The sequence below is a fragment of the Lactuca virosa genome, chromosome 2 (genome assembly GCF_052849685.1).
Source record: "Lactuca virosa cultivar CGN04683 chromosome 2, Lactuca_virosa_CGN04683_v6, whole genome shotgun sequence".
In the NCBI taxonomy this organism is placed as follows: Eukaryota; Viridiplantae; Streptophyta; class Magnoliopsida; order Asterales; family Asteraceae; genus Lactuca; species Lactuca virosa.
This window is the reverse complement of record NC_136427.1, coordinates 44137992-44154010: the sequence shown is the minus strand read 5'-3', so window position 1 is coordinate 44154010 and position 16019 is coordinate 44137992.

Here is a 16019-nt window from a genome sequence, read left to right as displayed (position 1 = left end):
GATGACGAACTTGTCCAGGGAAGGATGGCACACTCGGTTCATGAGGTCCATGAACACTGCCGGTGCGTAGGTTAGACCAAAGGGCATCACTACGAACTCGTAGTGACCATATTGAGTCCGAAAGGCTGTCTTAGGAACATCACTCTCATGGACGTGCAGCTGATGGTACCCTGATCTTAGGTCTATTTTGGAAAAGTAATTGGCTCCTTGAAGTTGATCGAAGAGATCGTCGATTCGAGGAAGAGGGTAACGGTTTTTGACTGTGAGCTTGTTCAGCTCTCGATAGTCAATGCACATCCGAAAGGATCCATCCTTCTTTTTCATTAACAAGATCGGGGCTCCCCAGGGCGAGGGACTCGGTCTGATGAATCCTTTGTTGAGCAGCTCATTGAGCTGACTAGATAACTCCTGCATTTCTGCTGGAGCTAGGCGATATGGGGATTTAGCTACGAGGGTAGCTCCGGGGATTAAGTTGATGCGAAACTCGACTTGGCGTTCGGGAGGGATTCCCGGGAGGTCTTCGGGAAAAACATCGGGAAAGTTGCAGACTTCGGGGATGGTCTCGAGGTCTTTAACTTCCTGCTTCTCGTTAATAACGTGGGCTAGAAATGCATAACACTCCCTTCGCAGGAGTTTCTGGGCTTGGATGCATGATATGATACGGAGGTTCGAACTGAGTTTATCGCCGTAAATTACGAGAGTTTCATCGGAGGAAAGGTTAAGACGGATAGCTTTTTAGTAACAAAGGATATCAGCATGATTGGGGCTCAATCAATCCATGCCGAAAATGACATCGAAGCTTTTTATGGAAACTGGCGTAAGGTTGATGGGAAAAGAATGATCGTTTAAGGTGAGAGTACAGCCTACATAAATATCATTAGTGCTCTCTTTCTCACCGTTAGCCATATCGACGGTAAATATTTCAGTTAATGGTTGAGGTTTATGCTTAAGAAGATGTTTGAATACATGGCTAACAAAATTTCTTTTAGCACCAGAATCGAAAAGAATGCATGCATAAGAGTTGTCGAGGAGGAACGTACCTGGAACAACTGTAGGATCAGCAACTGCTTCCTCCTGGCTCATTGCCAGTACTCTCTCTATACCTCCAGTTGTTGTTGCCTTGGGGCAGTTTCTCTTGTAGTGCCCAACTTCTCCACATCCATAGCAGGCTTGACCAATACCTGCTCCAGGGGCCTGATGGGTTGGTTGAACTGGTGTTCTGCAGTCTCGAGTCAGGTGGCCCTTCTTGCCACAGTTGTTGCAGAGCATTTCACGACATGGGCCAGGGATGCGATGATGATAACTGCACTTACCGCACCAAGGAAAATTACCAGTATACCTACTGGTAGGTGCTTGAGTTGCAGGAGTAGCAGCAGGAGTAGTAGCAGCGTGGACTGCTACCGTGTGTTGCTTCTTTGAGGTCTCCTGCAAAGAATGGCCCTTTTTCTGTTTCCAGGACTTTCTTTTCTCACCACTCTCCTTAGCCGGTTCAGGAGTGGCGGTCACTTCATCAAGATCAATTCCATGATCTATGAGAGTCTGCGCCAGACACTTAGCGCTGTCGAAAGTGTTTGGCCTAGCAGCCAGGACATTTCCTTTGGTCGGCTGGGTCAGTCCCCAAATGTATCTTTCGATCTTTTTGCTTTCCGGGGTGACCATCCCCGGACAGAGGAGCGCTAGGTCTTCAAACCTAGATGTGTAAGCAGCAATGTCGGATTCCTTCATCTTTAGATTCCAGAGTTCGTGCTCTAGCTTCTGCATTTCGCCCCGTGGGCAGTATTAAGCTATCATGAGTTCCTTTAAGCTTTCCCAACCCATGGCGTTCGCCACTGGTAGGGTTAGGGATTTGACCCGACCATTCCACCAGGTCAGCGCCCTGTTGGCGAAAGTGCAAGAGGCGAACTTTACTTTGTTGACCTCCGAACAGGAACAGATTTCGAAAATGGACTCAATTTTCTCGATCCATTGAGTCAGGACAATGACACCTCCAGTATCGTCGAAAGATGTGGGTTTCGCGCTTATGAAGTCCTTATAGGAACACTCCTTCTGGTGTCCCTGACCACCTTCATGATTTTGGGGATGTGTACCACTTCCCTGTCCACCAGATCCGCCAGAATTCATTTGTGACATCGCGGCTGCCACAGCAGCAGTAACAGCTGCTTGGAACATAACGGGATCGAACTGAGAGGGCGGTGGTGGTGGTGGAGTGTCTTCATTCCTTCTGTTAGGTCTTTTACGAGGAGGCATCTTGTTCTTAGAAACAATCAGGAAGAAGAGGATGGTAAGTCCTCTGAATTGAATCAAGAGATATAAAGCAAGATGTATCTCAATATGATGATTAGAGTGTTCTACTAAGCGATAAGCAAAGAAAGATTACTGATGCAAGTAAGCTATCGCTAAGAGGAATGAGTAGAAACACTTGGAATGAATTTCTACGAAGTATTCGGCTCTGACTAAAATACTCCTATAGTATTTTAAGTTATATGGATACGGGGTAAGTTTTAGGCCTGCTGCAACACCAAAGTCACTCCCAAGCACATGTTGGTCATGTCTCGAATAAATATAGTTGATCAGGAAATATTGACCGTAGACATGATTACATAACTGCCCAGGTTTAACCGCAGTGTTCAACATCCAAAATACTTTTGTTTTGTTCTACTTATGGTACGGTTCCTGGAATACGGGTATACTTGTATACTTTTTGTAAAAATACTTATATTTTGAAAGTAAACTTTTAGTTTAGAGCACTTAGGCCCCTTAGTGTTTATAGTTGTATACCATGTAAGGTTCGGTATACTTAGTTCACTATAAACAATAGCTCTGATACCAATCTGTCACACCCAGAAACCGAAGGCGGAAACGTTCTGGGGCGGAGCGACGTCATGCGTAGTATCACAACAATTCTATCATAGTAAGCATAGTAAACACAATCCAAACATTGAATATATACATGAAACGATTTACATTGTCTTAATACAAAGATTATACATATCAGTGTATAGGAAAAGTAAAAGACGTGAATCCGATACGCTCCGTCTTCTCAAAAAGTTGGCAGGAGTACCTGTCTATTGATGTCCTGAGAATACAAGCAGTTTTAAAATATCAGCATAAAGCTGGTGAGTTCATAAGCTGTTAATTCTGGTAAAAGACATGTTTCTTTGATTCTTTGAAAAGTTGTTTTCCCAAGAAAATCCCATATTTCCTTATGAAAGAGGCTTTGATTATCCATTAGTTACACATTAAACAGACTATTTATGAAAGATTTGGTTATCCCAGAAAATCCCATATTTTCTTAAAGGTTGAACGTTGGTTATCTATACGCGAGTATTTATCATACTTGGACGACAGTTTTCTTTTCGAAGCTCTGGTTACACCCAGAGGAGTATATTAGAAGCTCTGGTCACACCCAGAGGATTATATTCGAAGCTTTGGTTACACCCAGAGGATTATGTTAGAAGCTCTGTTTACACCCAGAGGATTATATTAGAAGAGTAAATTCCCGCTACCTAAGTTGTGTTTGCCATAACCGTACTAAGACTGGATAAGGCACGTAAATGGGCCAGTATCATTTATGACTTTGTCACCCCTGAACCAAAGGGTTCCACTGTAGCTAGCAGCGAGGGTGTGGGATAGTCAGTCCCATATAGATCTATACACAATAGTCACGCTCTCCCTCCAAGAGATTATGGTTATAAGTCGTAGCCATCCACTCACGAATCCGGGGGAATGTTACCGAGGACATGTCTCAAACTTAGCCTAACGAATTTACAAGTGATAATACAAAAATCCTTTTATGATTTGCATGAATCCTTTATGAAATAATACATATTATGATAAGGTTCACGAGTTCCTTGCTTTAGATTTTAAAACTATTACTACGAGTTGATTTCTTAATCGATTTGTAAAACAGTTTTCTGAGTTAAAAACATGCTGAACATGAAATCATTTTATACAAAAAGAGATAAATTGAGCACAAGTTTCCTTGTACTTTTGCTTGTATTCCCCCCTGAAAACATGAAAAACTCGGAAAAGTATAGGGGTCTGAACTCACCTGTCGTGGGTGATTCGGATGGACGGATGGTATAGGATGATATGTGTCAAGTGAGGACTTGAACACACACTCGGATCCTATTGAACATGCAATGATATATTTATGTATCTAATTAGTCATTTAATAACTAATTAAGTGAGTTAGGACACCCTAATACATGAAAACACTTTGCTACAAGTGCTAAGAGTACTAAGGGTTGTATATAAGGAGTGTATGACCTCACTATGGAGTTTACACTTCAAATGGTGGCCCTTAGGGGTGTTTACGGTTTCTGGACCACTTCCCCCATGAGTTTACGGCCATAAACTCATGGAAGTGGTGCCATTGGGTGTTGAAAAGTCTTATATCACTCAAGGAAGTAAGCTAGACTCGAATCTAGGGCTTAGGAAGTGACTAGGGCTCCAAATGGACCCTTGCTGGAGTTTACGATCATAACCACATGAGTTTAAGGCCGTAAACTCATGTTTGCTCACCCATTTCGTGTTTTGGTGTTCCTAGGTTAAGCATGCAAGGTTCTAGTCACTTATACAAGCCATAGGGGGTGTTAGGGGCACAATATCACCCCTTTATAGAGTTTACGGCCCAATGACCATTTCCTTATGAGTTTACGGCCGTAAACTCTATGTGGACATGGTTTCTTTGATGTTTAAGGTCCCTAGTTCAATGGTGGTTGGTTCTAGGCTAAGTTCTGGGCATAAGGAAGGAAGAAAGGGCATCATTGCACCCTTAAAGGGAGTTTACGGCCCAAGAACATGCCTTGGCTGTAAACTCTCATTCATCCATGGATTCTTGTTGTTTCTAAGCCCTGAACATGTTAAACCTAGTATACAACGAGTTAGAACAAGAGTACTTATGATCTAGGAGCTCGAATGGTCGATTTTGGCCAAGAACACTAGTGTGTGTTCTTGGTGTTTCTTGAGGATCTAAGCAAACATGATTTCCATGGATGAAATCAGTGGATGAAGCTAGATTTATGGATGTAACAACAAAACAACGGAAGAAACACTTACATTTTGGAAGATCGGGACGAAAATCAGGATGATACTTGAGAGAAAACTCAAGTGTTCTTGAGGTGGGAATGAAATAATGAAAGAAAGTTGAAGAGATTGGGTCTTATAGGGGAGTTTACGGCCCACCTTGAGTTTACGGCCGTAAACTCAAGTGTTGTGGCCGTGAACTCCTTTTTGATGGTGTTTAACCCGATTTGATGTTTCGTGGTTCTAGCAGGTACTTCCTAATACTCATACCTCAAGTGTACTAGGCTCCGAACACTCAAACAGACTCTAAATTGTGCTAACCGATAGCAGGAGTGAGTCTGACACTGAGTTGAGTTGGCTGACTGGGCTTTCAAAGCAATGGAAAATTTTGGGTTGTCACAGCTATCTCCTTAGATTTTATGGCGTATGTGCTCCTATCCATGTGAATTTGTCATAACAACAATCATAATACAATGTTTGTGACAAATCCAACTCATATGGATTGAACTTGTTCAATCTTGATTTCTTGCCTCATGGCAGCGCGAGTGCCCACCATGTCTTCCAAATTATTTAGCATCTCACCTACAGACTAATGAACTTTCATTGACTAAGGTGCTTTGCTTTTATGTAGTCAAATGAGAACTCATAGAACTCACATACATAGTTAACTTAACGGGAATGGCACATAAACAAAATTATGTCAACAAGATATGTTGCAAACCTCAAGTCGTGTGCTAGTGATTATTGATCAAGTTTATTATTGATTTGTTCTTGAAGCTTTTCAAGATCATTTAGACTCCCACTAACCTCTTGACGTATAAGATTCTCTTGTCAAGAACCATTCCTTGACAAAACAAATATTCAAGGGTTAGTGCGAATTTCTATCAAGACTAACACTTCACTTAATCGGTTCTAGTTGGTCTTTGTCTTTTCCTAGACATCACAACTTACCAATTTCGAATGTGCAGGAGTAAGAAACGTTTCTAATCCACATTTGATAAGTGTTACAAACCTACCTAAGACTATATCACTCAAGTTACTATCTTGGAGTATGACTCTAAGACTTGATATTGGAACGAAGTATGCTTGCCTTTTTGATTTAACCATTTCAACAATTTCACGATTGCTCTTCTTAGCCATACTAGTGTACTAAGATTTACTTAGAGGATCAATTGTGATATGATTATTAAGGCGATCATAAAACACGATACAAAAGTACTCTCCCATCTTTTCAGATTAGAGAAACCTTTTATCTTTCTGCCTCATTGATTCTTCTTATTCGTTATGCCATACATTGAAACTTTTCAATGATTCAGAATTATACTTAATCTTGTAAGCATAACCATATTTACTAACTTTTAGTAAATCCTAACGAATAACTTTATGTTCTTTGTGGTGGACTTGATTAACGTACAACCAGTGTACCCGTTTTCCTAGTCCTTCATTTGACTCTTTGTCAAGGAATTAGTCTTAATTTTTCAAATACAAAGGTTCTCGTTCATCACACAACACAAGTTGTATGATTCCAAGTTTCTGTCCAATTGAAAATTGGGCGATGAGAATCTTTCCTTATTTGGTAAATTCTCGACACTACTACAAATAACATAATAAAGAATCACATCCATTTCAACATTGCTAATAATACACAAACATCAATTTTTCATACACGCCATTGCAAGGATAAATAAATAAAACCAAAATCAAAATTTATTTTATTGCGGAAAAATTTGTCCTTATAATGCGATTACAAATGAAAACTATGTCAATATTCCTTAGCAATCTATCCTAACTCTAGAATAGCAGCTCAAAAATCCGATCTTCGAATCCATGCAATCGAAATCCATTTCTTCATGATCAGATTCAACTCACTTCTTCCTTTAAGCTTCCTCTCTTTTCTTCGATCCTACAAAACATCAAAATGTAATCTTATCACATCATGTATTAAGAATAAAAAAAATAGGAACTTATAGAGTTCGTTAATGGATTTTACCTGAAGTAGAGCCATACGTCTTGACTCTCCCATATCTTAGATCTCTCAGGTAGTCAGGGCAGCTTCATCTCCAATGCCCCTTCTCTTGGCAATAAAAGTAAATAGACTCTTTCGGAACAGCACATGGAACAATCTCAGACCTTGCCTCTCTCTTATGGTCAAACGTTTTGACCATGGCAGGCCTCTCGTTTCCATTGCCTATGTCCGTGGAGGTTTCGAAGGCAGATCCATCAATCAACTTTGCTTCTCGAGTGCACCAAATCATTATTGATTCAGCAGCAACAAGCAAATAGGTGAGATCGATGAGGGTCACGTTGTGGTCCATCATATAGTACTTTCTTACGAACTCACTATATGAGTCAGAAAGCGACTGAAGAACTCAGTCAACAGCCAGCTTCTCACAGACAATGACTTCCATCATTCTTAACCTGTCAATGTGTGACTTCATCTCTAAGACGTGTGCACACACCGACTTTCCCTTTTCGTGTTTACTTGCCAAAAGGGCTTGAGTGAGCTTGAACTTTTTCAAGCCTTTGAGCTTGTGGATCAGGGAGAACAATAGGAGGAGGTGGAGGAAGTGAAGCATGATTTCTATTTCCACGATCCAATCATAGAATATCATCTTCAAGTGGAAAGCTTTTTCCAAAGGATTCAGGAAGACCATAGTTGTCAGAACTAGACATCTACAAAACGGGAGAAAATTCAAGTTAGTTGATTGAGTCCTTAATAAAACACCCAAATGAGATATTAAGGCTAGGACCCAACACAATGTTTTACAACATGGAAGAGGATGACGTAATCCAGTTGCAGAACATTTGAAGGTAGGTAAATGACGATTTACCAATTTCCACCATGAAAAACGAAAAAGATTTTAAGTTTTAAATGAATTGAAATTCCTAGATCTTTTAAGATTCATTGAACTTTTCAATGGCATGTTTAATCTCGATTATGCCCTTCATTTGTGACTGGGATGCCGAGGATCACAAATAAGGTGTGAATAACCATGCGAATGTACTTGGTGCCCTCATGTTACCATCACCTAATCAATGTGCCGGTTAGCCACACACGCTCCATTGATCTATAGCAAACATCGAGTCACCCTTTGCTACCAATGCCAATCCCAACTTAGTGTGCCGGTTAACCACACACGCTCCACTAATTGTCTCGGAAAGGGTACAAAGTGTAATTCCATGGAATAGCATCATCTTCACATTTTACCTAAAGTAACTAAGATTTGGGATTTTGTAAAAGTGTTTAGTTACTTCGTATTATACTTATAATGGAAGGTTGTGTCCTATCCTACCCGTTCGGCTAATGACCCTCCACTAGTCAAGAGTGCGGTGGGTAAGAGTGGATATCCAATGGCGGTCATTTTACAGGCCGCTTCCTTAAACACCCCTTATAGACCAGCTTCGTGAATGAGGCCTACTAACGGTAAGACTGACTCTTTACTTATACATATATAATATTAGACTTTTAATTTTATATAGTATAAGGGTGTATTTTACACTTTTAAAATACTAGGTGGTTTTATTAATTTTCTCTTTTAATTAAACTTTTAATTAACTTAATAAAACCATAAGGGTGTAATTTGAACTATTTTGATTTAATAATTATTCAAAAATTAAACAATTAATTAAATTATTAAATCAAATAAGGATTACCAATTTAAATTAAATATATTAACTTAATTTAATCCTATATCCATGGATTTCAAAATTTAGGTAGGGATATCTTTAATTATCCAATTAAACAATTAACAAGATAATTACCAAAAATAACAACCTACTAACTAATTCCTTAGATTTCGAAATCTTTTGCTTGGAGTGGAAGGCAAGGCTTTCAAACTTGCCTAAAAATCAAAAATCCTAGGGTTAGGAAACCCTAGATTTTGACTCCAAGGTGGCCAAAGGAAAGGGTTTGAGAACCCTTAGGGATTTTCGAAAAACAGGGTTCTTAAACCCTAATTTGCGAAAATTTAAAGGCCTTACGGTTTAATAGCCATAAACCCTAATTTTGTCTAGCTCAATCAATTACACCAAATCTAATTGAAAACACAAAAAAACCATATGCTCTGATACCACCGATGGGTTTTATGCAGAACAAACAATCCTATGTGTGCATGCAACCCTAATTTGAGGATCTGTGTTTTCACTATTAGACATACAAGCATTGAACACAAAAACTAGAAACCCTAGGAGGCACATGTAATTTTCGAAATTAACATATAATTAGGGTTAGGATACATACCTTGATTGTTATACTGTAATAACAATCAAATCATTGAAGATCTTGAACTTTGGTAGCAAGCGCCACAAGTGCCGCGCCTCTAATGGCTCACAAACAAACCTAGCAACCAAGGATTACTATGGAGAGAGAGAAGTAGAGTAGAATTTCGGCCCTTAGCCTTTCTTGGAGTGCCTTAGACGAAATCCAACCCAATAGGGGTTTATATAGGTGATAAGGAAGGTTTAGGATAAGGCAGGTGTATCTTAGATAACCCTAATCCCTTAACTTCCTCCCTAAGGCTTCCAAGGCACCCTTAGAGCCCAAGGAAACCCTAGGACACTCTAGATTTCGTTCCCCACCTCTAAGGGAGGTTCTAGAATGCTCAATGCACAAATTTTGAACATTGTCACCTTTAGTCACTGCAGTTTCAGTTAATTCCTTTAATCCCAAAATTAATTCCAAATTAATTTCTGATTAAATATGAACTAAAAAATATGATTTCTAATTAATATATTATATCCATAATACACTAATAAATCATTTATCTTGATTATTAATTTATTAACCAAGCAATAAATTAATAAATCATTCTTCTCTCTCTAACAATTATCCTATTCAATTGCCAGGTTTGAAGGCAACCCAAAAGGACATTGCTACTATCAATTCAAGTACATAACAATTATAGTTATGGGCTTAGACACCTAATCCAACACATACATACATGCCCAACACAACATACAAATAGGCCCCGACCAACATAAAATGCAAGAGTCACAAATATAGCTAGCATCCTACGCAGTATAGTAAGAAGGCTCACCAAACTCATGAATCAGCTAAACCACAACTCAAAGCCCCACAACAGTTGCTAGAACACTCCTATTAAAACATATAGGGTCCAATCTTAGTCTACACACTAAACCCAACAATCTTCACCAAGAGTCAACCCAATTCAAGAAGTCAATAGTCAAGGTCAAAGTCAACAACCAATAATATGAACCATTGAGCCTCACTTCGTGACCAGCTTTTGGGCTTGAAGTGAGAACTCACTTAGTTCGATTCCAAATCAAGTTGCTCCAACTCATCCAATTCGGATATGGAAAACCTACTCAGCAAGCATCACGACATGAACCCTTCTTGGCCGTGTCGTGAGCACCACATGACAACCTATTCGCAGAACCTTTCCTCTGTCACATCGTGACATCCTCACTGTCACATCGTGACTTCAGTCTGAAATGCCCACTTAATGATTTTAGCCCTTAAACCATTAAGTGTCCAACTCCAACTTTTCTATAAGCTAAAGGGAACTCAAAAGGTCCATAAAAGTGTCAACCTTATGGACATGCGTGCCCCATACATGCCCTCTATCCAATCTAGGTCAAAGGCTAAGAAAATGACTCCAAAATCATGCAATGATCCCAATTCACAATAAAATCCGAGATCTAAACCAAATAATACCCAAAAGGCTTCAAGGATCCATAAAGTTGCCAAATTTATGGAATCATATAACTTTAACTTGCTCAATCTTGAAGATAAAGGGACAATGACTTGGATCTAGCAACCTAGAAATATAAAGTTTGAGTCTTGGACACTTAAAAATGTCTAGAATGAGCACAAGACGATGATGATGAAGTTTCCTTGTTATATGCACAACTAGAACACCTTCTTCTTTTCCTTCTTCAAGCTACCAAATGCATCAAAAGGTCAAGAAACACCAATAGGGATTACGGTTAGAGTTCTCTGAGATATGAGGGTGATGGAGGCTGATAATGAATCCTAAAATCGACTTAGTGAAGTTTAAATACGAAGGAAACCCTAAAAGATCATGGTCTTGGGCTGCAACCTACTTCAGGCCGTGACCACCTACGTGTCACATCGTGACCACAGATCCGATACGTATTTGTCGTATTGTCTTGTCACGTCGTGACCACCCTATGGTCATGTCGTGACACTCAGTTTTCCTAAAAATAAAGCTTTTGAATCCTTAAAACACTAAATCAAACCATTCTAAACACATGCATTACTGTTGTGCTATGACTAGAGTACTATTGTATTGTTGTGTTTATTGTTGTGCTATGACCAAATTACTATTGTACTGTTGAGTTTACTATTGTGCTATGACCAAAGTACTATTGTATTGATGTGCCAAGATATATAAGGAAGATTAGATGACGAATAGTAATAATAAAAGATCCTTTAGGAAACATCCCTCAAGAACAATATTTAAGGATTAGGAAGTGAGGACAGCGGGAATGGGTAACTGGGTTATTTTTTTACTATATATATATATATATATATATATATATATATATATATATACATACATATATATATATATATATATATATATATATATATATATATATGTATATATTACTCACCATGTTTCTGAACCTTCCCTACATAGCTTATTTGTATCACAGGTAGCGGTACAAAGTTACATTAATGATGAGATATTCAAGGAGATGTAGATTGTTACTCTAAGATACTATAAGGCCTATTTATGTTTATGTTTTGTATCAGTTATGACATCCTAAGTTTTAATGAATAAATGGAAAACATTTCTTTGGAAATACTTTTTGTTGGACCATTTCCACATTTTTAAATAAACTTTGTTTTAAATAAGCATAAATAATGAAAAGTTTTAAAATGGCCGTAAAAATAGGGATGCCACAGTTTGTATCAGAGATTATTGTAAGAGAACTAGAAATTTTGACGATTTCTAGACATAAACTTAGAATCCTAAGCGACGATCATAAGATCTGTGTATATTATACATTAGGTAGTATATCCAAATTGACACAAGCACTAGCTTACTTTAGGATATGATGCCTAGTTTTGAAATGACCCAAAACTCAGAATCAAAATTTTTTGTGTTTATGGCTAATAAACCATCAATAAAACATGTTTTTCAAACCATAAAATATTCAGGTGTGTGCAATGTGATCATCCCGAGCTCTTCCCCTTCGATCCGGAAGTACCCTAAACATAAAATGAAACCGTAAGCAGAAAGCTTAGTGAGTTACCCAAATACCTCATACCATACATATCAAACATATAATGGGCCATGCCCGACATCCATTCAGACCCGCCCGACATCGTGCCCCACCCAGCATCGAGCCTCGCTAGGAACATATATGTCTATATTATGTGATGGGCCCCGCCCAACACACCGATCAAGCTCTACCTGGAATCGGGCCCCGACCGACATGCATACTATACATACACTCATGCAAGGTCACACAAACAACTATCATATAGATAACAATAATCCATGGGTCGGTATTGCTGCCTTCGACCCGCTAAACACTTGGAGGAGACTCACCTCAAACTGCTGAAAATTCAGATAAATGCTCAGGCTGCTAATCCGGGAAATATCCGCACTAACTACGATTAAATAACATCCTAATTAATAATTAGGGCATAAACCATATCCAAGAGTCTAATTCTTTAATCCCAACTCTTAGGGTAAAAGACCATTTTACCCTTGTCTTACTGGGCCTAAATATGAAAGCCCAAAACCCCCCAAGAAGGCCCAACTAGCCCAAAAGGCCCAAAAGTGACCCAAAATCGAAGGAGGCCCAGGGCATGGCGTACACCCTGCATACCAAACACATCTGCCCCACGTCCGCTCGTTGACCCGAACGCGGGCTGCTGACCCAGTACGCACATCGTACTAAGAAGTACGCCCAACTGTAACACTCGAAATCTTGAGGATCAATTGTTGGGAATAAATACCATTTTTAGGTTTGAACACGGTGTGTTTGAGGAAAAAACACAGCGTGTCTAGATAAGGAAAAATGCGGTTTTCATTAAGGTCAACACGACATATTGGTGTCTAAACACGGCGTGTTGGAAGCTGGGAAGGCTTATTATTCCATATCTGAGTTTGTTTTGGTCCCTTCGAGCATAAAGGTACAAGCTTTATGAGCTTCATCTAGACATGCATGAACGTAAAGTTGGCAACTTTACATGGTTTTCCAGCTCAGGGGAGTCAGATCTATGTTTTGGGGTTATATCTTCAAGGATTAGTGCTTAATGGTTAAGCCCTTGCACTATCAAGTCTTATGGTTGGGTTTTGGACCCCTTTTTAGTAGTCCCTATGGGTAAAGATGGAAACTATACCCTTCTAAGTCTCATTTTGGTCCAGATCTGAGCTTTGGAGCTCTTGGAATAAGAGAAAGTAGCATAATGTATTAAGTTGTTGAAATTTTGGCAAACACGGTGTGTTTCTAGGTCAACACGTCGTGTTGGCTGGGGTTTTCCCGACTTTATGGATGTTGTTGGAACACGACGTGGCCAAGGGTCAAACACTGCGTGTTTGGTCAACATGAACTGTTGACTTTTACTTTGACCATAAGTTTGATCAGGGTTGATCATGGGATATTTTGGGCCATGTTTGGGCCTTTCAGATTGTGAGTTTGGGCCTTAGTCTTCGACCAAGATAGGTTAGGGGTAAAATGGTCATTTTTACCCCGAGTATGGATTTATGGATATGGTTTGGGACCCAAGTGTTGATTGGGTGTTGTTTTGATATTGGTAGTTCGGAAATTCAGCAGTGCGAGGTGAGTTTCCTCACTATGTTTAGCGGGTCGAAGGCATCAATGTCGGCCCATGGTTTGCTATGTAGGGTGCTAAATGTATGTGTGACTCTTGCATGTGTATGTGCTTGTATGCTTACTGGGCGGGGCCCAATGGTTATTCTGTATGCTAGTGTCTGGTTATACATATATGACATCTATGTGGGTGGGGCTCGATGATTATGCAGTATGGTACTATCTTTGTGATTTTTGCATGTGTTTGGATGTTATATGATTTTACGGTTATATGTTTAGTGGGCGAGCCCGTTATGCGAGTGTAGGCATGGCTCGTATCTTAGTGGGCGGGGCCCGTTATGTGAGTGTGCGCGGGGACCGTATCTCAGTAGGCGGGGTTCGTTATGCGAGTGTGGACGGGGTTCGTATCTCAGTGGTCGGGGCCCGTTATGTTCTTAGTTATGTATGGTATGTGGTATCTTAGGGAACTCACTACGCTTTGTGCTTACGGTTTTTAGTTTATATTTCAGGTACTTCGATTTTCAAATGGAAGAGCTCGGGATGATTGCAGAGCACACACCACATGTTTTCCACATTCTGTGATTTACTCTGATTTGATGATGCCTCGATACAATTTAATAATCTTGGTTTTTATGACTATAATATGGTTTGATGTTTTATTAATCTAAAAATGAAAATTTATGTCATTATTTTTGCAACGTTACAAGTTGGTATTAGAGCCTTAGTGGGAGGGATTCGGACATACACATGGGTGTGTCTAAACTCAAACTGAGGATTTGGTAAGTGTTTCAAAAGAAATATATATTTTTTAAGAGTTGTTCTAAAATAAGAAAGGGTGTGGTGCATGCAATCAGCCGAGCTCAAGTAAGTTTCTCTTAAAATACCCATACATGATATGTGATATGATTTGATATGTAAATATGTGAATTGTATGGTAGTTAGGGTTAAGGATCTGCTCAGCTTTTGCATGAGTTAAGGAGATATGCCTTTTATGTCTATTATATGAGCTATAGATTTGAATGCTAGTTTCGATTAGCCAGTGATTGGTTGGCCTAATATGTGATGCCTTGTAGCCTAGGAAGCATGCGATGCTAGATTGAATATAATTGTATGCGTAAGGCAATTAGTAGCGGGAGTGGGAGCTCCTAGTATGAGTTGTAGTATGTGGGATTAGATGATCATGGTTATTTTATGGTTTGGAGTGATACTGCACGAACGCTGCTTGCTTTGTGCTTTGTGGAACTCTAAAGTGATGCGAGTTAGCTGCTAAGTGAATATGTTAAGTCACATGTGACAAAGGTTGGATATTCTAAGAGTGATGTATTTGACTCTATTGTGCAACCCTTGTCTGAGTCCAACCATTGTAGGGATGAGTCTGTTACTCGAAGGATTATCTAAGCTTGTTGCATGTGATTTTATTCATGAGGTGGATGACTGGCATTATGGGGAGTTCTTCAGCAGCTGATCGCAGGGTGTGGTTGGGAACCTAGGAAAGCATAGGGAGTGCTTCAGTGGGTTTTGGTTGCGCTACTCAGTGAGTGTTTGGTGCATGGATTGAGAAGGTGACTTAGAGGATTCAGGAGGATTCTTGAGGAAAGTATGGATAAGTGTGGAAGGTAGTATTGGTCCCGTACTACTGAAAGCATAGGATCCATACTCGAATCGGGGAGAGTCTTCAAGAATCTAGGGGGCATGTGAGATAAGGATTCGTAGGTATGTTCAGATCATTCTCATGTTTATTTCGGTTTGGTGTTGAGCACTCAGGAATGGGATTCAGGTTCGGGTTCCGGCTCAGGTGCAGGTATTGAGCCGATCGATGCGTGGATGCGGGAGTTCATCTCATCAGAGATTATTCACTGTATTTTGGAATGGACCCCCGTGTTCTTTGGTTCAGTCAAGGAAGGGATTTTGGAACTCTTGGATGGTCATCTCAGGGCCTTTCGGGCCGGAATTGTAAGCAGGGCAGTTGGGGGCTCATCTGGAGCCCGAAGCTTGTGGATCCCTGGAATCCTTCACGAAGGAGGATCCTATTGTTGGTTCTTGTTATTTGGGATCAGAGGTGAGTTTTTCATCATGTTCTCAGGAATAGTAGGTCGGGATTCCTTCAGATGCTTGTGTGGGTATGTTATCTTCTGCTTTTTCTGGGTTGTTATCAGAAATTTGTATTGCTTTGGAATGTTGCGTGGGTATGGGTAAGCAATATCTCGGGTTAGTTATCT